The following is a 24,568-nucleotide window of genomic DNA, read 5'->3' on the forward strand; positions in this document are numbered from 1 at the left end:
TTCTATCCCTGAAATCTCCAGTATCCATTATCTTACATGGCACGGGACCCTGCCAGGCTTCTCTGTCCATTTTTTTCAGGCAAGAATACTGGAGCAGGCTGCCAGTTCCTACTCCAGGGGCTCTTTCCAACCCAGGGACTGAACTCACGTCTCTTGCATTTCCTGCATTGGCAGGCAGATTCCTTACCATGGTGCCATCTGGGAAGCATCTGAGTCTCTTATCTGCCATATATTTTACACATAATCTTATCTGATATTTACTTTGCAAAGTGTATTCTTATACCCATTTTTCAGATGAATTAGAAAGCTGAAGTTCAAAGAGGCTGAGAAACTTACTCAAGGTAACCAAACTCAGAAGCGGGCATGCTAGAATACAGACTCAGAGGTCTGATTTCTACATATTTGTTCTTTCCATGTATCATTTCACTATGTGATGGAGGAGAATCTCTTGGGAAGCTCCTATGTGGAGTAAAAGCTTTAGTCAAACATTCTTATTTTTTTCTCCACAGGACATTCAAAACCTTGGTAGCGTCTTAGATTTCTCCTTTACAGGAGAGAGTCCTTTCTGTTAGAATTGGAAGGACGTGTGTCTCCTGCCTAGAGAAGAAGTTTGTTCATAGTAAGACAGAGATCCATTGGAAGGGTCATCTGGGGTGGTAAGAACCCTCTGGCATGTTCCAGCCTCATTTCCTCCCTGGCACTGCACAAGGAGGGTACGAGCGGTTTTGGACGAGTGCCTCTGAGACAAAGCCTGTGGAAAAAGCTGGGGTGGGGAAGACCTTGAGAACATCAAAGCCCTAATGAGGCCTTTCCATGCCTGGTGTTCAGTGACTTCTTGACCAATTCTTTTTGTAGTTTTTTCCTACTTCTTTGCTCCTGGTCTATCTCACATAGGGTAACTATGTAACACTGTCCAAACTAAGACAATTTTGAAAGGAGAACAATATTAATAATAACTCTAGGATAACAGAATCTCCTGGGGAAACCAGTATGCAGGGTTTCTCTCTTTTTTGGCCATGCCTCATGACTTGTGGGATCTTAGTTTTCCCAACCAGGAACCAACCTGGGTCCCCTGCATTGGAAGGCAGATTCTCAACCACTGGACCACGAGGGAAGTCCCCCTGGTCTCTCTGTTTTAGAAGTCTTATTTCCATAACATTTCAGAAACCTTTCAGAGGTCAATGGGCTTGACATCCTTGAACACAGGGAATATATGTGTACAGGTGAGATAGGACATATCATAAGGCAGAAAAAATTGTGGGGCCTTTTCCAATCTGCATGACCTTGGATAAGCCACTCAGCCTCACTGAACTCAGTTTCCTCATGTACATAACAGCAAATGGTATTCCTCTCAGGGCAGCTTATATGGAATAAGTAAGAATATCACAGGTACTAAGTCTGCATACTAATCTCTTTCTCAGCTGGGCTGGGGACCCTTGTGGCTGTTGGGGTGGTGGTGGGAACCACTAAATATTTGGTTGCAAGGTCAGAAGATCTCTAGAAACGCTGAGAGATGATCTGAGTTTCAGGTTCCTGTGATCTGAGGATTCTTGGCCCACTATAAGTTAATGAAAGTGGGGCCCATTCATTTTTATTGGTTAAAGAATATCCATCTACCAGTTGGCAATAAGAAGGGGAAAAAAGAAGAGAGAAAAAAGCACTTCAAAACATACTTCCTGTACTGCCCTGCAAACGGGCAGAGAAGGGCTTGCGGGAGGATCTGACATGAGCCCACCCATGACAATGTGGAGAGAGGATGAGACGTCATCTTGGTTGCTGTGTTCACAGGTTCCATGTAAATAGGAACCGAATAAATATGAAGTGAAGGAAAGAGCTGAGATGCTAAGCTTAAGGCTGGAAATAACCTCAATTTTGGCCTTTTACCTGTTTTCTTGGCCCTGGCAATAGGCTTGCAATCTCCTGACTGGACAATGATCCCTTAGGCATCCAAGTTCAGTGAGCATTTCCCAAGACTAATTAGTGTTTAGGAGAGACTTTTCCTGTTAAGACAGCCTCTGCCTTAGGCTTCCTTGTTCTGAGAGGAGGTCAGTACCTGCTTGCCTGAGACCTACTAGCTTTGATTAGAAGGTAAGACTGTTGAGCTGATGCTTTCTTGGTCGGTACTGACTTCATTAGTTGTGCTGGAACAGCCATAAGATAGGCCAGTGATAGGCCTTGTCTATACCCTGAGACTAAGCTGAGAACACCCTGTAAACAATGGTCACGAATTCCATCCAGAGAGACAAGGACACAACTGACTCTAGTTACTGGGTTTCTGAAAAGCACACAGCTGGGCCTGGGCTGGCTCATCTTCCCTACCTTTGAACTCCTTCTCGAGGCCTGGGGCTGTCTCTCTGTTTTCAGGAGCCCTCCAGGCTCCTCTGCTCTTTCAGGGCAATGAGCAGCAGATGTGCTCAACTGCTAGAAGGCACATGGCTGGGGTGCTATTTCTGGCTTGGGCTGAACTCAGAAGTCCTAGAAAGAACGTTTGTGACACTACTCTTCTGAGAATTCATAATGCTCTGCCTGGCTGTTCCTGATAGTCATTCAGACAATAGGCTTGTGGACCATGGCATCCACAGCGGGGCCAGGGAGGAAGGGTGATGGAAGTGGTGACACAAAGCAGCTCTCTAGTGGCTGGTTCAGAGCAAACCACATCCTTGGCTGCTTCATTTATTTATTCATTTGTGCATTTATTTATTTTTTACTTATTTTTGGCCATGCCATGTGGCATGTGGGATCTTGGTTCCCCAAACAGGGATTGAACCCACGCAATGTGCAGTGGAAGCACAGATTTTTAATTTTTTTTTTTAAGCAGGAGAAGGAATGATTATTACTAGCAGCAAGTAAGGAAAACACGTTTCCAAAGTAGAGTCTCCTTAACAGCAAAATTGGGCAAATTTTAAGCTGAAGGTACATGCATATTCATGAGGGGGCTTGAACAGAGAAGAATTCAGCAGAGAATTGGGGCAAAGGTTGACAGAGTCCAAGCTTTAGTTGACTGAAGTCGGGAGGGTCAACATCATCATTCCATCCTCCACCTGGTGGGAGCCTTAGTTCCTGGTCTCAGGACTTAATAAAGCTCACGTTCTTGATGTCTCATTGCAGAAAGGATTCAGCAAGACAAAGTGATAGACAGGAAGTGGAGTTATTTAGAGAGAAACACACTTCACAGACCGTGGGCCATCTCAGAAGGTGAGAGCGACCAGAAGCGCAGATTCTTAACCACAGGGCCACTGGGAAAGTCCTGTGAATTCACTAAACAGCTGCACCTGGGAACTTCATGCACATAAGAGAACAAATCCGACTTAACATTCCTGCTTTCGTGGATTTTATATTCTAGCAAGGGGGATACAGATAATAAATAATAAGCATATTAAATAAAGTGTTTAATGTTAGAAGATGTTAAATGCGATGAAAAAAGAAACGAGCAGAGCAAAGGAGACCAGGAATGCCAGCGGGGAGGATACAGTGTTAGACAGGGAGGTCATTCTAGATGTCATTGAGAAAGAGATTTCGAAGACTTGAAGGAAGTGGTTAACTCAGCTCTTTTCTGAGGGAAGAGTGATCAAGGCAGAGGTAACTTCTAGAGGAAAGGTGCAAAATGGGAAGATGTCTGGCCTGTTCAAGGAGCTGCAAGGAAGCCAGAGTAGCTGGAGGGGAAAGAGCTAAGAAGAAGGCTTCAGGGAAGTGAGGAGTGTGGGGGAGGCGCTGAAACAACAGGGCCTTGTATGCTGATGTGAAGACCGTGGCTTCCACCTTAAATGAGATTGGAAGTCACTTTCAGGATTTTTGAGAAGTGGCATATCTGACATTCAACAGGATCATTCTGGAAAGATGGCGGCAGCAGTGGAGGCGTACTTTTGGGACATTTCTGAATCTCCCTGTAACAACAGACGGAGAAATGAGAATGAAAACTAAAAACCCTGGGACAACATTTAGCTCAAAATTAGGTGACAAAGTGTCTTCACAAAAAAGACATGGACAGAAACACATCAGCAAAAGCCATAAGACCTGCATGGTATCAGCTTCTCTGTGTCATGGTATCAAACATGCAAATTTGAGAAGATCATTCTGCAGGCAGGTGACTGTGGGGCCTGAGGTCAGGTCCCGGGGCTGGAGCACACCAGTCCCTCTGAACTTTTGAAACTGCCCATTGCAGGCTCCTTTCCTGGACACAGTGCTATTGAGGAGAAATTGCTGGGGGTGTATTCAAAATACAACAAAATAGGACAAAAGAGATGCATAAAGAAGCAAAAAGTCATGAAGATGACAAGGATTTGAGAGAACGGGACAAATATGTTAGATTGGCAAAAATATATAAATTATATCTTATATAATTTATATATATTAATATATAATTATATATAATTATTAGTATTATATATTAATTAATGGGAGTCCTGAAGAAGAAAACCAAAGCAAGGAAACAAAAACTAAACACTGTAACTTAAGAAAATTTGCCTAAATTTCAAAAAGAAAAAGGAAAGAGATTTTAAACTATATATTGGAAGAGCATATAAAGTGCTGGAGAACAAACATGTATTAGTAAAACTTTTAGATTGTAAAGGAAGTGAAATGAGCATGTTACTTATAAGAGAAAGAAAATTTGTTTATCATCAGACTTTGTCACAGCAATACTTTATGCCAGGATCAAATGGAGTACCATTTTTAAGTTACTCAAGGAAAGATGAACTGAGGACTTTATTTAAGGTTGGGACTTCTTTAAGAAAAAAAAAAGTATTTATATGGATGCTTTGGGTCTTAGTTGTAGCACATGGGATCTTTACTTGCAGCATCCAGGATCTTTTTTTTTTTTTAGTTGCAGCAATGTGAACTCTTAGTTGTGGCCTGTGGGATAGAACCCCAGCCCACTGCTTTGGGAGCATGGTGTCTTAACTACTGGACTGCCAGGGAAGTCCTGAACTGAGGATTTTAAATCCAGCAAAATTTACCTTTAAAGTAGAAACGGCCCTGACAAATTTATCAACAAGCAAGAGCTCAAGGAATATTGTTCCATGAGCCCTTCGTAAAGAATGTTGTGAAAAATGTGCTTCGGACAAGCTGAACAATTTAGGAATAATTAGTACAAAGACTATTGTGAAAGTCGCTCAGTCATGTCTGACTCTTTGCGACCACATGTACTATAGTCCATGGAATTCTCCAGGCCAGAGTACTGGAGTGGGTAGTTGTTCCCTTCTCCAGGAGGTCTTCCCAAGCCAGGGATCGAACCCAGGTCTCCTGCATCGCAGGCAGATTCTTTACCAGCTGAACCACCAGGGAAGTCCATGAGGACTGTTGGTGAATATTAAATACATGGCTCCTTGTAGAATTAGATTAAATGAGAGTTAGCAGTAGGGCATTGGAGAAGGCAATGGCACCCCACTCCAGTACTCTTGCATGGAAAATCCCATGGACGGAGGAGCTTGGTGGGCTGCCATCTATGGGGTTGCAACAGAGTCGGACACGACTGAAGCGGTTTAGCAGCAGCAGCAGCATTAAGGCATAGCGTATGTAATAACAGCAATATGCTCTGACAATGTAAATTTAGTATAGCCATTAACAGACAAAGAACAGGAATGGCATAAACAAAAGCGATCTGAAGGGCTGGGGTGGAAAAAATATTCTTACAAAGGAAAATATGTCCTTTCGACCAGTTCTCAGGAATGCCTCCTGCCCTAGCCAGTCTATTTTCATCTACAAAGGCTCCTGACTGAAAGGAGCTTTGCAGTGAAGTTCAAACAGCCACCCACTCGCATTTTTCTAGCCCACAGGCTGTTTCCCTGCCCAACAAACACCATCCCATGTCACTGCAGGCCTATCTGTGGCGCTAACAATATCCTGCAGACAAGACGGTTCAGGAGTTCACATTTTTATGAGGTTCCTCTTTTGCCACCTGTGTTCTTTTTGGACTGGCTTAACATTCCCCAGCCCTGGAGAACAGGCTGCAAGGGAATCGAGCCGGAGTGACTGAAAGCTGGAGGCCCTTGTTCTTGTTGTTCTCTTTAATCTGGGTCTGTAATCCCCAGGAATCCGGCCGTGGCATACGCCTTCTCACGGTTTCCTGGGTCCTCAGCGACTTCCTGGCACGCATAGACTCGGGGTCCCCAGGAGTACCACCTCCCAGCCCTCCCGCTGCCCTCCGCCTTGCCTTTCTTTCTTTCCTGCCTGGAGCTTGAGCCTGATGTGCAAACACACACAATCCGTCTCTTATGTAAGTTTCCTGGTCCCTGAGCTGGGTGACTCAGCACGGGGTGGTGCCTCGCACTTTCCCAGCCTGGGGCAGCACGCTAGCAAGCTGTCATGGAACACAGAACTGCCGATGGGGTCCAGCCCAGCAGCCTTCCCCAGTGTGTCTGCTGAGCCCGTGAAATCCGTGGGAACCACCTGAGGGCTTAGTGCACCGACCCATGGGGGTGGAATTCTCCATCTCCCTGCCCACTCCCTGTTTCTTCCTCTCTCACCTTTGGCACGGGAGCTTTACATTTGGTTCTCCTCTGCCCGGAGGCTGCCACTTTTTGGGTCCCAGCTAAGCGCTGAATGTTTGTGTCCCTCCAAAATTCGTATGGTGAAACCCTAACCTCCCCCACCCCTAGTGGGTTGGTGTTAGGAGGTGTGCCTTTGAGAGGTGATTGGTTTGCTTACTTATTTACCTGCTGCACTGGGTCTTCCTTGTGGTGTAAGGACTCTTTGGTCGGGCAGGCAGGCTTTCTCTAATTGTGGGGCACAGGGGCTGGCCTAGTTGTTGTGTGCATGATTGTCTTGTGGAACACTGGCTCTGGAGAACAGACTCAGTAGCTGCAACATGCGGGCTTCTCTACTTGCAGTGCGTGGGCTTAGTTGCTCCATGGTATGTGAGATCTTGAAATTCCCTGGTAGCTCAGTTGGTAAAGAATCTGCCTGCAGAAGTAGAATCTTTGCTCCCGAGCAGGGATGGAACCCATATTCCCCGCATGGGAAGGTGGATTCCAGGGAAGTCCTGAGAGGTGGTTGGTTTAGATGAGGTATCAACGGTTGAGAATCCCCCTCTCTCTGCTGTGTAAGGACACAGAAAGCAGGTGGCCATCTGAGAACCAGGAAGAGGGTCCTAACCAGAACCCCAGCAGGCTGACACCCTGATCTTGGACTTCTAGCCTCCAGAACTGTGAGATTAATTTCTGTTTCATCCACAGAGTGTCTGTGGTATTTTGTTATAGCAGCCCAGCAGCCTGAGCCGTCAGTCCCACAGACCTGAGTGAGCCCCCATGTCTGGGTTCTACCAAAGCTCTCAGGCAGGCAGCAAATTGGTGTGGGAGGACACACCCTTGGTGTGGCTTGCTGGGACCCAGACTCACTCTCACTCTCTCCTCTGTCCCCAAGCACAAAGGAAGTCTACTGAGAACACTGGGCATAGAGAGGACAGACTTCAGCTGGTTCTGTTAGCGGAAGCACACTGACTGAAACCGCCCACCCTGGTCAGGCACCACAGAAACCATTTACATGAGTTGTTTTACGACAGGAGGTCCTGGTAAGGAACACAGAACTAATAAGCCACCACCAACCAGAAGAGTTCGGGAAAGGTCAAAAGGAGACACCACATGTCCGACCACCTCCCAGAACCCTTCTCTCTGGCATCCATCTTGGCTGAACAAGGAGTACACCACCAGGAAGGACTCTGAGTCAGAATGATTGGCTAAAGGCAATCAGAAACTAATCCCATCACCATGAAACCCGAGACTGCAAGCCAGGTGGCAGAAAGTTCTCCTGGGTTCCCTTAACCTCCTGTTCTCCATCCAGGCACCCTTTCCCAATAAAATCTCTTGCTTTGTCAGCACATGTGTCTCCTCAGACAATTCATTTCCGAGTGTTAGACAAGAGCCCAGTTTCAGGCCCTGGAAGGGGTCCCCATTCCTGCAACAGCTCTGTTCTTGGGTCTGGTTCTCTCTCATTTCCCTCTGCTGCAGGCATGTTATTGAGTTTCCTTTCCTTTCCAGGACAGGGACAGGTGCTGGCATCCTGCTGATTGCTGGACTAGGAGCCAGAGACCTCAGATTCTAGTACAGGTCTTGTCACTAATCAGGTGCTCACAGTTAAGCAGCTTGCTTTTTCCCTTTGTGCCCCAGGCATGCATCTGAGCAACACCTGCCTTAGAACTGTTACTTGGTCATTAATAAAAGCTGTGTGCTGGCTCCTCCAGGGTTGCAATATGGTGCTTAACCAGACAGCTTCGATTGCTGCCCTCCTGGAGCCTGCATTCCAGAGTGAGGAGGCAATAGAAGAAATAGGTAAATAAGACAATTACTGATTGTGACAACTGCTCTGAGGTTCAGAGGATGAGGAAACAGCCCCTGGGAGGATGTGATATTTATTTCAAAGCCTCCACCTGCAAACTGAGAAGGGGCCAGCCCTTCAACCTGGGAAGAGCACTCCAGGCAGATCTCTGAGCTAATAAAAGTAAAAATGCTCTACGAACTATATAGTGCAATGCAGTCATCAAGTTTAATAGGAGTTAAATTGTCTTCAGCCTCTGTGGCTTTGCCCCGCACTCCTTGATCAGAGCCTGGAGCTGGCTTCACTGGCCAGTGTCTGGAAGGCGGCATAAGGACAATGAAGTCCCAGGGTGTGGTGGGAAGAAGGGTGGATGAGTTCTGCTCTCTCTGAGGACATGATGATCCAGCCTCTCTAGGCAGACCCATTTCCTCCCAGTGTTTTGGGTCTTTGTCACCATGCTTGCAACATGCAGCTGGCATTTATGGGAGCACCTGTTGAGACTCTCCCCTCCTCTGAACTGGAATTCAGGCTTGGGAAGGCCCCCTCTCCCAGCCTGTCCATGTGTGGGTCCATGTTCCTTGCTATCCATTTGTTTGTTATTTTGCTGTCTGGCTAGATCCTTTTGGGGAGCCAGTGGGGCTCCAAGCATGCCTCGACTGTGAACTGAGGCAGTTTACCTCAGTAAAGAGGGGCCACTCAGGGGCCGGAATGTTTCCACGTGTCTTCTTGGACAAATATCCAGGGGCCTGTGGAGCGGTCATGCAGTGTATCTACCTTAGCAAACTCCAGCAGCCAAGTTCTCCAGTTGACCGAGTGAGCAGCCCCAGCTCAAGGGACATAGGAGGGCTGCTGCTTCACGTCCCCTCAGAGCTAGGGACGCTGGACAGAGAGCCACAATGCCAGAGTCCCTGCCTGTTAAGCCTGCAGCCCACTCTATTTTATGTTCCTTCCTTTGGTGCTAACATTCTCTAGCTATGTGACTTTACGAAGATGGTAGTTTTCAAACTTCAACGGGCATCAGAAATCTCTGAGAGCTTGTGGAAGCACAGCTCCTTGAACTTGCTGAATCAGTAGCTCTTTGAGTTAGGGGTGCAGGAGTTTTTGTTTTTAACAGGCATTGAAGAGTGATTCTGACTGCATGTACACCGCAGCTGGGGAAACCTGGCTGTTTAAAGTCATGATTTAGGTCACACGTCCCTTAAAGGACTGACGGTTCCTCAGGGAGCCCTGAAGCCAGGCTGCCAGGCAGAGCTCCTGGAGGCACCATGAGAAAAAATGCCTCCTCCAAGGTGGCCCGAGGCTTCCCAGAGTGTGGGGCCCAGGGCGTGTGCTCAGTAATGCTGACTGTACGGATGAAGACTTGAGACTTGGAGAGATGGAAAGGGCAGTTGGGGGTGGGCTGTTAATTACATTTGTGCTGCCAGAATGCAAGTTCTAGAAAAGTAGGGGCTTATTCTTAATTATTCCCAGGACCTGATCCATAAAATGCTAAATGAATTAATGACACCACCCACTTCTCTCTCCCTTGGGAAAGACAGAATATCTGAAAGCCCAGTGAAATAGACCTACCGTGTCTGACAAAATTCCCTAATTCCTCAAATATCTGATTTAAATGGACTCAAACAGGGTCAACGTTGTGTGATTAAAAAATAAATCAGGACATCAAGGTATTTTTTGATGCCCAGTGATAGGCAAACACATCAACGGGGTGTAGCAAAGTGAGTCATGCAATTTCTATTGTAATGAGGAGGGTGGAATAAGTGATTTCCCTTTCTTCCCCTTAAATATCAGGCCCAGAGCAGTTAACCCATCAGGAAAAGTTACTAAATAACAAACTTCATTATAAGCAAAGATAAAACAAATTAAACTCATATTGGAAAACCATTTTAGACCCACCAGGTGGGCAAATATACAGTCTGACAATAGTGAGTGTTGGCCAGGATGTGGTAGAAAAAAACTCTAGTTGGCTGCAAGTGGTCAAGCACTTAGGAGAAAGAATTGGACAACCTCAAGCAAAGTTGCAAATGTGCCTGCCTGTTTCATCACTCAGCATTCCCACTTCTAGGGAGTTACTCAATTCTTTTCTCCACCCAAATGTCTCTTTATCTCTTTTGTCACTGTGCAATCGAAGAATTGATGCTTTTGAACTGTGGTGTTGGAGAAGTCTCTTGAGAGTCCCTTGAACTGCAAGGAGATCCAACCAGTCCATTCTGAAGGAGATCAGCCCTGGGATTTCTTTGGAAGGAATGATGCTAAAGCTGAAACTCCAGTACTTTGGCCACCTCATGTGAAGAGTTGACTCATTGGGAAAGACTATGATGCTGGGAGGGATTGGGGGCAGGAGGAGAAGGGGACGACAGAGGATGAGATGGCTGGATGGCATCACTGACTCGATGGACGTGAGTCTGAGTGAACTCCGGGAGTTGGTGATGGACAGGGAGGCCTGGCTTGCTGCGATTCATGGGGTCGCAGAGAGTCAGACACAACTGAGCGACTGAACTGAACTGAACTGAATCTAGAAATCATTTTTTAAGTGAGGAGAAAAACAGTTTCTTCTTCTATTTATACTCACTAAAAGAGAAACCTGGAGCCAGGTTTCCTAACTCCAAAATGTTAATAAATGAGTAAAAGGAGTTCACATTTGCATCTCACCAAACACTCAGCTCGACGGGGCAAGGACGGTGGCCTCCCCTCTGCTCTCAGCTGTGTGTTGTACCTGCGATCACCCACTGCCCTGAAATCTGGAGGGCGTGGGTCGCATCACAATCAGGCTGGACTTCTCTTGGCTCATGACTGTTACTGTGAGCTGTCCTTGGTGTGCATGCTCAGTTGAGACCTCTGCGACCCTGTGGTCTGTAGCCAGCCAGGCTGCTCCATCCGTGGGATTCTCCAGGCAAGAATACTGGACTGGGGTGCCATGTCCTCCTCTAGGGGATCTTCCCGACCCAGGGAGTGAGCCCACGTCCCTTGCGTCTCCTGCAGTGGCAGGTGGGTCCTTTACCACTAGTGCCACTTGGGAAGCCTGCGCTGTCCTTTAAGATGTGCTATGCTTGAGAGGAGTCCAGCCCTGACCACTGGATATGCATTTATAGTTCTGACCATCACTTACGCTCAGAATCTCAATTCTACTTTTATTTCCTGGTGAGAACTCCTTAATCTATATTCAAGTTAGTGTACTTAGTTAAGGTATTTGGGCGGGGGCTTGGTCCGCATCCAAATAGATGCAGAAGAGAATGAACCCTGAAATCTCAACCCATCAGCAACATCGGTTATTACATATTATGTGTTCATCAGACAATATGTATGGTATTGAGTGGTTCTTTTCTTACTGTTATAAATGTGAAGCCTGTGTCTTTTGAAAGGCTGTTGAAAGTAAATGCATTGCCTGTCACCATTATCCAAGACTTTGATTCCATATAATAAAAAGGGACTTAGGACAGAGCAGTGGTAACTTAACTTTCTTGGGAAGATGAGGAAAGAACAGAGGGGAAGTTAATCTGTAAAAGATACTCCATTCTTGCACAGGTTTCCACGTGCTGCTGGACCATAGTTTGAGACTACACACCCCCATCTGGACCCTATTAAAATGCATCTCTTGACCAGTCACAGGAGGAGCCTGGGAGGGGGAGGAGAAGTCAAGGGAGAGGAGAAGTCAAGACAAGTTGACCTCAAAGGTACCACGGAAAAGGTAAGGGGCTCCAAGACAATGGTCAGGTCTCTTTCTACTCAGAGAGCCTGGGTTTCAGAGATAAAAGTCTGCTCTTCCAACGAGGAAGCCACGGTGGATAAACAGATCTCTTTCCTTAGCTGCCAGAACAAGCACAGCTAGATAACAGTTCGTAGTCTCCCAAACTAAACATCCATCATACCTGTGACTTGCAGTAGCGATTTGTGTTCTAAATCAATTCTACCTTCAATGTTGAAAATCCCCAAGGATCTAAACCAGAGGTTAAAGCGGTGGGGCGGGGGGGGGGGGGGGGGCGCGGGGGGGGGGGAGGAGGGGGGCGGGAGGGGGATTCTCATTTTCCTCCAAAGTCAGCTTTTCCCAAAGTGTATTCTGAAGAATATTTGTTTGATCAAGTCACGCCGTGACAAAGCATTTCATAGTCAAATGAAACAGGATGCTGAAAGTCATATCGTCTTCTCAGAGATCCACAGGAACGTATCTGAGAAGTCTTGTGGCCAAGAAATCAAGTTTAGATTTTTTTTTAATTGGAGTATAATTGCTTTCAGGAGAAAGGAATGGCTACCCACTCCAGTATTCTTGCCTGGAGAATCCCATGGACAGAGGAGAGCTTGGCGGGCTACAGTCCATGGGGTCGCAAAGAGCCAGACACGACGAAGCAAGTCATACATAATTGCTTTACAATATTGTATTAGTTTCTGCTGTACAACAAAATGAATCAGCTATGTACATACATATACCCCCTTCCTCCTGAGCTTTCCTCCCACCCCACCTCCCCATTAATTTAAGATTGTTAAGCTCAGTGTTTAGAAATAGGACCAAAGAACATTTGTGCTTATAACACAAGTGCTGTGGCACATATTTAGAGAAGCACTGCTTTTGAATACCTTCTTTCTTCAAAGGGAGGAATTTTGTTTTGTTTGTGATGGAAACTTCATGTAGGCATGCAAGAACAAGCTGATAAACACACAGACACACACAGAAACACCCTAGGCTGCCTCCAGCCTCAATCCCCAGATAGGCAGAAGAGGAAGCATCTGAAATGACCGTTTAGGTTCTCTTCCCCTCCAGATGTGAAGCTGGCCTGAGGTATGACAGTAATTGCTGCCTGGGTGGGATACAGGGGCTGCTCTTTTTATGGGGGGAGGGGGACTGCTGCTCTTTAATGAGGCAGTTAGGATGGGTGGAGGAGGAGGAAGCTCTGGGAATAGGTGATAGGCAGCCAGGAAAGCGCTGGCCTAGGGAACACCAAGTGGAATTTTCCTCTGGAAATCCTTTTGAACTAAGTGGATTTGACTGTTGCACCCCTGGTTGCCTAGATCCCATGGCTAAGTGATTTTGTCTTCATTTTCCAGTAATGATTAACACTGCTGCAGTCTGGGAACAGTTTATTCAACTGCGGTGACGGAAACAAGGAGAAAGCCCTTCCTCAAACCCCTCGGCAAAATCTGCTTTCCACTTCTGACTGATGGTGGGAAGAAGAAAGACGCTGCATTTGGAAGGACTGTCAGAATCAAATATGTCTGAAATCTTAAATGCTTCTCAGTGTCTGTTTTGTGATTTTTAAAATTTTGTTTACAAAAGCTTTTCTCTTTCCTCCCCCTCTCTCCTTCTCTCTCCTCCCTCCCTTCCTTCCTTCCTTTCAGTGAAAAGAGGAAAGGATAACAAAATATTGCTCATTTGGGAGAGGTAACAATAGAAAGCCAGCAAAAACTGCATCTGGATCCACCTTGCAATGCAGGGGATGTGGGTTCGATCCCTGGTTGGGGACCTAAGATCCCTCATGCCACGGAGCACCTGAACCAGCACGCTGCAACCACGGAGACTGCATGCCACAACTAGAGTCTGTGCGCAGCAAGGAGTATCTCGAGGGCTGCAACTGAGATCTGACACAGCCAAATAAACAAATAAATAATTAAAAAGAGAGAAGAATCTGCACCTGGGAGTAAGGGGAGAGCTTCCCCTTCCATGACCGAGTGGAAGCCTAGAATGTCAAAATAAGAGGGACCTCAGGGATCGTCCTGACTCATCTTCTCAAAGAAGATGGACCCAAAGGTTGATCTCTCGCACAGGACTCTTCATCACAGCACTGCCGCTTTCTCTGCTCCAGGCTGGAGGCAGGCTGGGCAGAGCTTGTTAGGCAATGTCATGAGTTTTGCTGCAGCTCTCTCTGAAGCAGGGGCGACGTGACACATTTGAACCTCTGAGCTAGAGCATCCTCTGGATCGTGCTGAGACTTGGTCAGCTTGGGCGGACAGGGTGGTTGAGGTAAGGAAGAGATGTGTTGTTGTTGTTGCTGCTGTTTAGTTGCTCAATCGTGTCTGACTTTCGTGACCCCACAGTCTGTAGCCCAACAGGCTCCTCTGTCCATGGGATTTCCCAGGCAAGAATACTGGAGTAGGTTGCCATTTACTTCTCCAGGTGATCTTCCCAACCCAGGGATCAAATTCACGTCTCCTGCACTGGCAGATAGATTCTTTACCACTGAGCCACCAGGGAAGCCAAGGCTGAGATAACCAGCCTGCAAAGAAAGGCTCCTTATCCTAAAAACCAAGGATATTGAAAACATGCTTGATGCACTTCTAAGTACTCAGCCAAAGTAAGTTTGCCAAAATCACAATGTTTAAGGCTTCTATGATGGAGTAAGAGGGACACAGAGCAAGATGTGGACTACACCAGGCTCAGGGAAACCCACCAGAACTCTTACATCATCTGAAACCCCTGTGTAACCCCATCTTTAATGAGGTGATGGCTGAGCTTAAATGCTGGGCCTCTCAGCCATGCTGTGAAAAGTAGTCTCCTACAAAGGATGATCACCATGTAATTTGAGCTCTCTAGCTAAAACAAACCCTACCTAGCTGAATCCTCCTTCAAGGGGAACTCTTCCTGTTCACAGTTTCATGTCATTCAGTGCTATGGAACCACTGGTACAGAACATGGCAGTGTTTGTTCTAGATACCCATCCCTTATTTTTGTGACAGATGGATATTCTGTTATGTGAACTTTTTTATGGTTGGCAGTAGTATCAAGTATCAGTTATTTGTTAACCACATTCCTAAAGTTAATATGCAATGACAGAAATTGTTAATTATACCTGTGACTACGGTCATAAAAATCATTTTTAAGGCAGAATATAGAGATTAAGTGATGAAGAGGCAGGGATGATAAGAGCAAGGAAAGGGGAAGAGACAGTTTTGCAGGTGACAGAGGGTGGTGGTGGGGGTCTCTAAAAATCTTGGCCAAGACCTAATCTAATCATGAATGTTGTTTTCTCTGAATCTGAAGTAATAATGTGATGTATGAGCAAGAACTAAAAAGCATGGGAAAAGTGCATTTCAAAGAGTAGGGGTATTAGCATGAGGTTTACAGCCTCAAAATGAATTCCTATGATGGAACTGACTCACACTGGATACAACACGACTTGACATGCTCCTCAGTTACAGCCACAAAGAAGGGGCCGTCAGGAAAGGAAGCTAAGATTGCTAAGGACATACAGGCCACCAAATGCTAGGGCTGGGAGGACTCCGGAGGTCATCTAGTCCCTTCTCCTGCCTTATAGTTCTCAGACAATGAGTCAGCTGGTGGAAGGCGGGCAAGAATGGGGAAACTCCTGTCTCTGATTTTGTCCTAAATATCTCAGAAATGAGAATGATGTCTTGGCCACCACGATGCTATCGATCTGTTCTAGTATTTAAAGGAACATAGTGCATGGATAAGAGTGACTCATATTACTGAGGGCACATAATGTTGTATCTGGCACCATGCTGAGGATATGCAATGCATCCTACCCCATTCAGCACTCACACCAGCCCTAATAAGGCAGGTACTTTGTTATACAGATCAAGAGGTCAAAATATAGAAAGAGTGAATAACTTACTCTAGATCTAGCAAGTGGCCGAGCTAGAGCCCAGAACCAAGTTTGCCTGATTTTACCCTTCAAACTCTTAACAGTCCTATTCGACTCCCCATTGGCAAGGAAGTCTCACTGATATGAAATGATTCTTTTTATACACTGAAAAATTGGTTTTGATTGATGGGTCAAAAGACACTTCCCTTACAAGTAATAAGAAGTTCATTATTAGGGTTGCCAGATTTAGCAAATAAAAACATAGAATGATACATTTGAATTTCTGATAGAGAATTTTTTAGTTTACATATTTTTAGTATAAGTGTGTCCCAAATATTACAATGGAACAGACTTCACACTAAAAGACTATTCTTTGTTTATTTGAAATTCAAATTTACTGGGCATCCTGTGTCTTATCTGGCCTCCATGTTCATAATGAACGAGAAAGTTGGTGAGTTTAGTCTCTCTGCGGGCCACTTCATGCTGCTCTCTTCCATGGCTGACCCCCTTCTACTGGGAACCTTTTCATCCAAGGCTGCTATAAAGCCCTTCAGTCCTATAGTCTCTTGGTATCTATGTTTTTATTGTTATTTAATTGCTAAGTAGGGTCCGACTCTTTTGTGACCCCATGGACTGCAGCCCACCAGGCTCCTCTGTTCATGGGATTCTCCAGGCAAGAATACTGGAGTGGGTTGCCATGCCCTCCTCCGGGGATCTTCCCAACCCAGGGATCAAATCTGTGTCTCCTACGTTGGGAGGTAGATTCTTTACCACTGAACCACCAGGGAAGCCCTGTCTATGTATATCATAGACTAATTTATTAATTTTAAATGTTTTTATTAGTAAATGGTTACAGAAGAATATATGTAACCATTCTACTTAACAATCACTGAGTCAATGGTTATAAGGCCTGTTCAGTATTTTAAGATATGGCCAATTGTTTTCCAACATGATAGTATAACAATTACTCTTCCACACTGGCACACTAGTTCCCTGGGTTTATAACCTCACTGCACATGGGATATTGTCAAACTTTTGCCTTCGTAGTGGGTGTAAAGTGCCCTCTCACTGTGATTTCCATTTCCCTGATTTCTAATGAGGTTGAGCATCTTTTCACAAATTCATTGTCTCCTCCTCTTCTTGTTTTCAGAGTTTTGCACTCCAACTATGTGCTGGGGTCTAAAAGTCCACTGTTTTATGGAAGAGACTTGGAGACAGTAACTCAGGGGAAGATCAAACAGAGAAGACTCCAGGTATGGAGTGCACACTGGCCCTCTGTGAGCAGAACGAGGGGACTGTGCTTTGCACACGGCACTACCTACAGGCCTGGAAACACTGCTGTTGCTCCACCAGCACTTAGCTCCTCCCCACTGGCAGCCCAGTGTTGGAGAAAGTATTTCCAAGCCACACAGACCTGTTTCCTAGCTATGTGACAGAGAGTTGCTTTCTTCCTCTGAGTCTCAGTTTTCTTATCTATAAAAACATGCCTTGCAGGGTTATTCCAGGGTTAAACAAGACAGGAAGTGGAAAGGACCGCCAGGGAGGGCCTCAACCCATGATGCCTTCTACCAGGCTTCTTTAAGAACCAACCAGAAGAAAAACATCTCAAGACAACCAATATCCTGTTCCAAAGAATTAGAACAGATCACCAGGAATTTTGCACTTAAGATCTTATTTGTGGCAAAGGTAAGCCTAGGGTTCTTCTTAGAATCAAGAGATTGAGTGGATTTTGGAGACAATCTGACCTGATGACTCCTTTCCATGCATTACTGGGAGTAGATCATTGGAGAGCTGAGTGTCAGCCATTATTCCGAGGCGCCTTCAGAGGGAGATTCCACCCAGCTGCCCGACTCAGTGTCCCACAGTCTCTGTAGTTCAGAGTTCTTCCCAGTGTCTTACTTAAAACCTCTCCTGCTTCAGCATAAATTGTTCCGTCTTCTCAGAGTGAGGGAGCCCTGCCATGAGACAGATGGCTTGAACTACAAAGCAAGTCTGCTAGCTGCTTCACTGGCCTGACTCACAAGTTACTATTATGGAATAGGCTTCCCTGGTAGCTTAGTGGTGAAGAACCCGCCTGCCAGTGAGGGAGACACAGGTTCAATCCCTGGGTCAAGAAGATTCTCTGGGGAAGGAAATGGCAACCCCCTCCAGTATTCTTGCCTGGGAAATCCCATGGACAGAGTAGCCTGGTGGGCTACAGTCCATGGGGTGGCAGAGAGTCAGACATGACTTAGTGACTCTGCACACTCCCATATTATGGAATGTTGGGCCTAGGCTGCACCACTTAATTCACATGATAAAACCAAGGCCCAGAGAGGTCTGTCTACCTGGATATGATACTACAGCTAGTAAGGGGCAAGAGCTGGGTTTCAGCTCCAGTTTTCAGAGTCAAAAATTCAGGATTATTTTGTTCCCCATCACCGAGGGTCTGTTTTTATTGAGTGTATGTCCAGAGGTGACCCAGAATCCTTGGGTCATCTGAGGACCAAGTTCAGACATTGTACTCCAGGAGTCAGGAGACCCCAGTCCCAATCCTGGTCCTTTTCAGAACTGCTCCTCTGGAGAATGTAGTGACAAAAGAGCTTTTGTTTATGTGATCATTTGGAGGCTAGAATTCTGCACTGGAAGAGATATATATATATATATATATATATATATGCGCCACGCCAAGTCACTCCATTCACGTCCGACTCTTTGCGACTGCATGAACTGTGGCCCACCAGGCTCCTCTGTCTGTGAGATTCTCCAAGCAAGATACTGGAGTGGATTTCCATGCCCTCCTCCAGAGGATCTTACCGACTCAGGGATCAAACCCTGGTCTCTTATGTCTCCTGCACTGGCAGATGGGTTCTTTACCATTAGAGCCACCTGGGAAGCACCCCCCCACCCATATATATATAATTTTTTAAATGGAGAGTTACTGTAACTTTCATCCAACTTTAAAAAAGGAGTCCAGGACCTTAAAAAAAGCCAAGTAATGCATTCATTTATCACTCATTCAGCAAATGATTTTCAAGAGCCTACTGTGTGTGAGATACCCTACTAGGCCCAGAGAATATAGTAGAAGTACAATAAACGTGAGCCCCACCTCACGGCACCTGCATTCTAGTGAGAGGGGCAAATGATAAATAATAAGCAAACAATAACATGAAATACCATCAGATAGGTTCAGAACTACTGGTCCAGCTAGACTTTGCCTTCCTCTCTGGACTCAAATATGCCGTTTTCCTCTGCTAAGAAAGCCAAACCCCAGTGGAAACGGACTCAGTTTAACTTCTCAGTTGCAATTTGAAAGGATGTAGCAAAGTCCCTCAGAGAAGGCAATGGCACCCCACTCCAGTACTCTTGCCTGGAGAATCCCATGGATGGAGGGCCTGGTAGGCTACAGTCCCTGGGGTCGCTAAGAGTCGGACACGACTGAGCGAATTCACTTTTACTTTTCACTTTCATGCATTGGAGAAGGAAATGGCAACCCACTCCAGTGTTCTTGCCTGGAGAATCCCAGGGACGGGGGAGCCTAGTGGGCTGCCGTCTATGGGGTCGCACAGAGTCGGACATGACTGAAGCGACTTAGCAGCAGCAGCAGCAGCAGTAAAGTCCCTAAGCCTCCTGACCCTGTTCCTCGTAAACAGGGTTGTCTTGTGCAGTCAGGCTGATTAGATTAACCCTTCATTCCTCTCTGCCCCCCAGGCAGGCAGCATAATTCCAGATCTCTAGAAATGAAAGGCAAGTCTGTTTGGCCAGGATCAGCAATGCACTTTCCCCTTGCAGAATCTCCCTGCTGATTACAACTGCTGCTTGTGCAACACCAAATGATCTGAAAGCCCCAGAAAGACAAACCACCAAGAAGCATGGGTGAATGTTTAAAATGTGTGGATTCTCATAAGGATATTGTTCAGAATGTTTATCTCAGATCAGCTTTTTGTGCAGCTGCTGAGTGGGTTTTTCATATGCGCACCTCTACGGTTTAATAATGCAAGTGAGCTGGACTTCCCCGGTGGTCCAGCGGTTAAGACTTTGGGTTTCTGCTGCAGGTGGCAGGGGTGCTATCCTGGTCGGGGAAATTCCTCGTGCTGTGCAGTGCAGACAAAAAGGAAAAAAAAAGGCAAGTGTGTCGATTCCCACCCCACCCCCATCCCCTGCCCCGCCTCCATTTCCAATCCACGACAAACTCCGAATTGTTGCTATTTTTGATTTGGTGTTTCCCTAAATTCAGCTTTGGGGGGTGGCAGTAGCAAGAAGGAATGACCTGTTGAAAGTGACATAACTCTGCAGTCTGACTCTAGGACACCTGATTTCTGGGTTTCTGCTCTCCAGGCACTAGATTAGATCCAGGGGCCTTGCTGAGATTATACATGCATGCGCACACAATTATTATCGGAATGCTGTGCGGCTCCATTGATTAGAATGTTTACCTTACTAATTCTAGGGACAGCGTCACACCACCAACTGAAAGGCCAGTTCTGGTTTAAAGAAAAACAGACTCTGTCAATGAAACTGAAATGTGTGTTTGTTACAGTTTGAAAACACAAGTAAATGAAAATTTTAAAAGAGGTTGGGGAAGGTCATGGATATCCATCACTTGGAGGGTGAATAAGAAAAGATTAATGACGATGTACAATTCACGTTACCAGGTCAGGATGGGAAATCCTGCTGGTTGTCCAAAAAGGGTGAGAATTGGTTCGAACTCCATTGATGGCTTCTATCTTCCTTTAGCTTTCTTCCCATCTCCATCCTCCACTCCATGTCTCCCTGCCATCCATTCATATCTTGGATCTGGTGGGGAAGTGACAGTCTCTTTTCCTGAGAGTCTCTCTGGGGATGGGCCTCAAGTCATGGTATTACTAGCCTTGGAAATCACCCTCCTTAATCCTCTAGTGAAAGCATGAGAGAGTGTCAGAAAAGAAAATATACCTGAACTAGAGAGAAAGTCAGGCTTCCTGCCCAAGGAGCTACTGGTTATTTCTGGAGAACCAGGCCTAGGATTTATGCCCATTGCTAAGAAGGTGTCATGGAGCAGACTGAAATAATCATGTACTGTGTCCTCCCATCTCTTAAATCCATGCAGGACTGGTTCTTGGCCTGGGGTGTGGGTGTGTATGTGTCTGTGTATGTCTGTGTGTGTGCGTGTGTGTGTCTGTGTGTGTGCGTGTGCATGTGCGTGTGTGTGGTGGGATGGGGTGGGGTGGCGGGGAGAGCCTGAAAGGTTTGTGTGTGTGTGGACTATAGGGGGGTGGAGGGGGAGGCTGAAAGATAAACTGAACAGGGACTCTCTTTTTCATTGCTATTGTGACTCAGCCAATTCCAGGATTTAAGGTCAGGCTCATTATCCATTATGCCTCCAATTCATTTCTCCCGGGGAATGCCATCTGTTGGGGGTACTTATTTCTGGGCAGCACAAATGCTACTAGTTGGGTTTTGGTGTAGCTGCTGCTTGGCACGCCTCCTGCTAGTCTTGTCCCAGGTGGCAGGGAGCAAGGGTAGGGCTCAGGCATTTGCTGTCATCCAGTTCACCCTCTTTTTGCATGTTCTGCCTATTTTCTCAGCTTTCTGTAAACACCCCTCATCCCCTTGACCCCACACATACACAGCAACACCCTCCCTTAGTTTTCAAGCCACAACACGATTTCAATGCTTCTGTGCTTCTGTGAATTCCGTATCAAGTGTACTAAGGCTCAACTTTGCCTGGAGTAAATAAGGAAGTGCTGTTAGGAAATTCTTCCCTTAGGAATTTACTTATGTCTTAAGCTAGACCAGCACCTTTTGTTATTACAGCTGTTCCTCACAGCGGTGCCCACAGGCTTGCCTTTCTGACTCCCTATTGTGAATGCATTGTTGGTTGACATTCACCCCTAGAAGAAATCGCTACCTTTTCTCCAGTTGGTAGGATAAATTCACGTGCCAGTTTAGGCTGGTTCACCTGTTCTGTACTAAGTGACCTGAATGGGGCTGCCTTCTCAGCACCTCACTGGTCCCAATGCATAGACACACTCCACTAAGGAAGGCAGTCCTGACATGGGAACTCGGGAATTCCTGGAAGATTTCGGGAGTGATGAGCACAGTTCGGCAGAGAAGCAGGATGCGTATGCTGGCTTGAAACTCTGGAGACAAGTTCCTGTTCAACACCCAGGGAAGCTGGTTTTCTGGCTGAAGTCTTATAGTTAGGAAATTCTGGGGATGTGAGTTACAGAGGGCAGAGCTAGGGATGTGAAGGGGAAGGAAGTCATGTGCTCCAGACAGTTAAAGGAGACATTCTTGATTTTTCTTTCCTTCTCACCGCTCATAACCAGTCTATTAGCAACTCAGGCAGTCCCACCTTCAAAGTTTGTCCTGAAGTCACTTCTCTCTGTTAACCCTCACTGCCATCACTCTAACTGAGCCTCTGCTGTCTCTCACTGAGTCAACCAGATTACCTCCTCCAACTAGTTTTTGTGAAGCTCTCTTGCTAATTTCTCAACTTCTAAAGAAAATTTTTTAAATTTTTGGCTGCACTGGGTAGCATGTGGGATCTTAGTTCCCTGACCAGAGACTGAATCTGTGCCTCCTGCATTGGAAGCGCAGAGTCTTAACCACTGGAGAGCCTGGGAAGTCCACTCTCACTAATTTCTAATTAATTCTCTATGTGCATTGCAGGCAGATTTTTTTTACTCACTGAGCCACCATGGCTGCTGCTAAGTCATGTAAGTCATGTCCGACTCTGTGTGACCCTGGACTGTAGCCTGTCAGGCTTCTCTGTCCATGGGATTCTTCAGGCAAGAATACTGGAGTGGATTGCTGTGCCCTCCTCCAGGGGATCTTTCTGACCCAGGGACTGAACCTGGCAGCAGGTTCTTTACCACCAGTGCCACCCATACTAGGTTAAATAACATGTTATAAAAATAACATCTTATAAACATTAACATAGCTATTTTTTAAAATCTTTTTAATGTGGCATTCATGACTCACATTATATTTCTATTGGCCAGGACTAATTTGGATCACCAAAACACTCGTCAATGTGCATTAAATTCTTGTTTACTGATGGCTGTTTATTTGCTTCTAATCTGTCTTTGAAGTTTACCAAAGATAAGTCAAATGTTTTTCATTTCCTTGTTCCATCTGTTCCAGATTAGGAGAAAGCCAAAACAAAGCTCAACACCAACACCACCACCATCAACAGAAGAAATCTCCTGAGCCATGCAGGCCCCAGCAGCAAGCCAAGGAAGGCAAACTGGGATTGGGGGGCCAGAGGGTAACCCAGGATGGTGGCTAGATGGGGTGAGTGGCTTCAGCAGCCAGAGGTCTTCCCTTAGGCCTAGGAGGTGACACAAGCAATTCTCCCAGGATCACCCTGATGAAGCAATAAATAAAGGTAACAAGGCGGAAGGTCACTGAAACCTGGTCTCAGCCAGTCCCGGGACACTCTCTCCTACCATGTAAGCCAAGGGGCTGGCAGAGAAGTCTCCTCATTCATTCAGTTCAGTTCAGTCACTCAGTTGTGTCCAACTCTTTGCAACCTCACGGACTGTAGCACACCAGGCTTTCCTGTCCTTCACCATCTACCAGTTTGCTCAGGCTCACGTCCATCGAGTTGGTGATGCCATCCAACCATGTCATCCTCTGTCGTCCCCCTTTCCTCCTGCCTTCTCTCTTTCCCAGCATTAGATCTTTCCCACTGAGTCAGTTCTTTGCATCAGATGGCCAAAGTATTGGAGCTTCAGCTTCAGCCTCAGTCCTTCCAATGAATATTCAGGACTGGTTTCCTTTAGGATTGACTGGTTTGACCTCCTTGCCCAAGGAGCCCAAGGGACTCTCAAGAGTCTTCTCCAACACCACAATTCAAAAGCATTGATTCTTCAGTGCTCAGCTTTCTTTATAGTCCAACTGTCACATCCATACATAACTATTGAAAAAACCATAGACTTGACTAGATGGACCTTTATTGCAAAGTAATGTCTCTGCCTTTTAATATGCTGTCTAGGTTGGCCATAGCTTTTTTTCCAAGGAGCAAGCGTCTTTTAATTTCATGTCTGCAGTCACCATCCGCAGTGATTTTGGAGCCCAAGAAAATAAAGTCTGTCACTGTTTCCATTGTTTCCCCATCTATTTGCCATGAAGTGAAGGGACCAGATGCCATGATCTTAGTTTTTTGAATGTTGAGTTTTAAGTCATCTTTTTTACTCTCCTCTTTCACTTTCATAAAGAAGCTCTTTAGTTCTTCTTCACTTTCTGCCATAAGGGTGGTGTCATCTGTGTATCTGAGGTTATTGATATTTCTCCCTGCAATCTTGATTCCAGCTTGTGCTTCATCCAGCTCAGCATGATGTACTCAGCATAAAAGTTCATTGGCCCAGCTCAAAAATATATCCTTCTGCTTGTATGGTGGGGGGGAGCTGCAGAATTTAGAGAGTCACAGTGGCATGGTGGAAGGGAAATAACTATAGGGATAGCAAAAGCCCTAGTATTTTTTCCAGCTCTCCTTTCAAGGGCTTCTGGAGACAAAAGGGATTAAAATTTCAAGCTAGGGAGGAGTAAAAACTCTTAGCTAACTGATTGGCTAGGTTTATCTGATTAATCCTGGGGTGTCTGTGTCACAATTCAATGGAACAACATTTACTGAAGTATGGCAAGCTAAAAAAGCTTTGAAGTCAGCAGCCAAGGGAACGGGTGGGAGAAGGTGGAAAAGGATGAGATAGGGCCAGGAACTGCCTTGTTTTGGGAAGAAAAAAAGCTGAAAAAGGCCTCAGGCAAGGTGGAGTTAGACTAAAACAACTTTGTCTTTACTTTCTTTCAATTCCAGTTATTCA

The 24,568-nt window shown here is 45.9% G+C and overlaps 2 long non-coding RNA genes across 3 annotated transcripts; both read left to right on the forward strand.

The window, feature by feature from the left end:
• Window positions 1–5,970: 5,970 nt before the first annotated feature.
• On the forward strand, window positions 5,971–7,839 carry LOC147356253 (uncharacterized). Of its 2 annotated transcripts, none has more exons than XR_015142698.1 (2): window positions 5,971–6,214; window positions 7,360–7,839. It is a non-coding gene; the product is annotated as an uncharacterized LOC147356253 (long non-coding RNA). The 2 variants fall into 2 exon arrangements; XR_015142697.1 differs by lacking the exon at window positions 5,971–6,214 and adding an exon at window positions 6,676–6,850.
• A 4,424-nt stretch (window positions 7,840–12,263) lies between these two features.
• Window positions 12,264–17,468, forward strand: LOC147356254 (uncharacterized). The gene is made up of 3 exons (XR_015143166.1): window positions 12,264–14,203; window positions 16,933–17,035; window positions 17,277–17,468. It is a non-coding gene; the product is annotated as an uncharacterized LOC147356254 (long non-coding RNA).
• The last annotated feature ends 7,100 nt before the right edge of the window (window positions 17,469–24,568 follow it).

The sequence above is a fragment of the Bos grunniens genome, chromosome 16, assembly GCF_055505025.1.
Source record: "Bos grunniens cultivar Pamir isolate PY7600 chromosome 16, Bosgru_T2T1.0, whole genome shotgun sequence".
In the NCBI taxonomy this organism is placed as follows: Eukaryota; Metazoa; Chordata; class Mammalia; order Artiodactyla; family Bovidae; genus Bos; species Bos grunniens.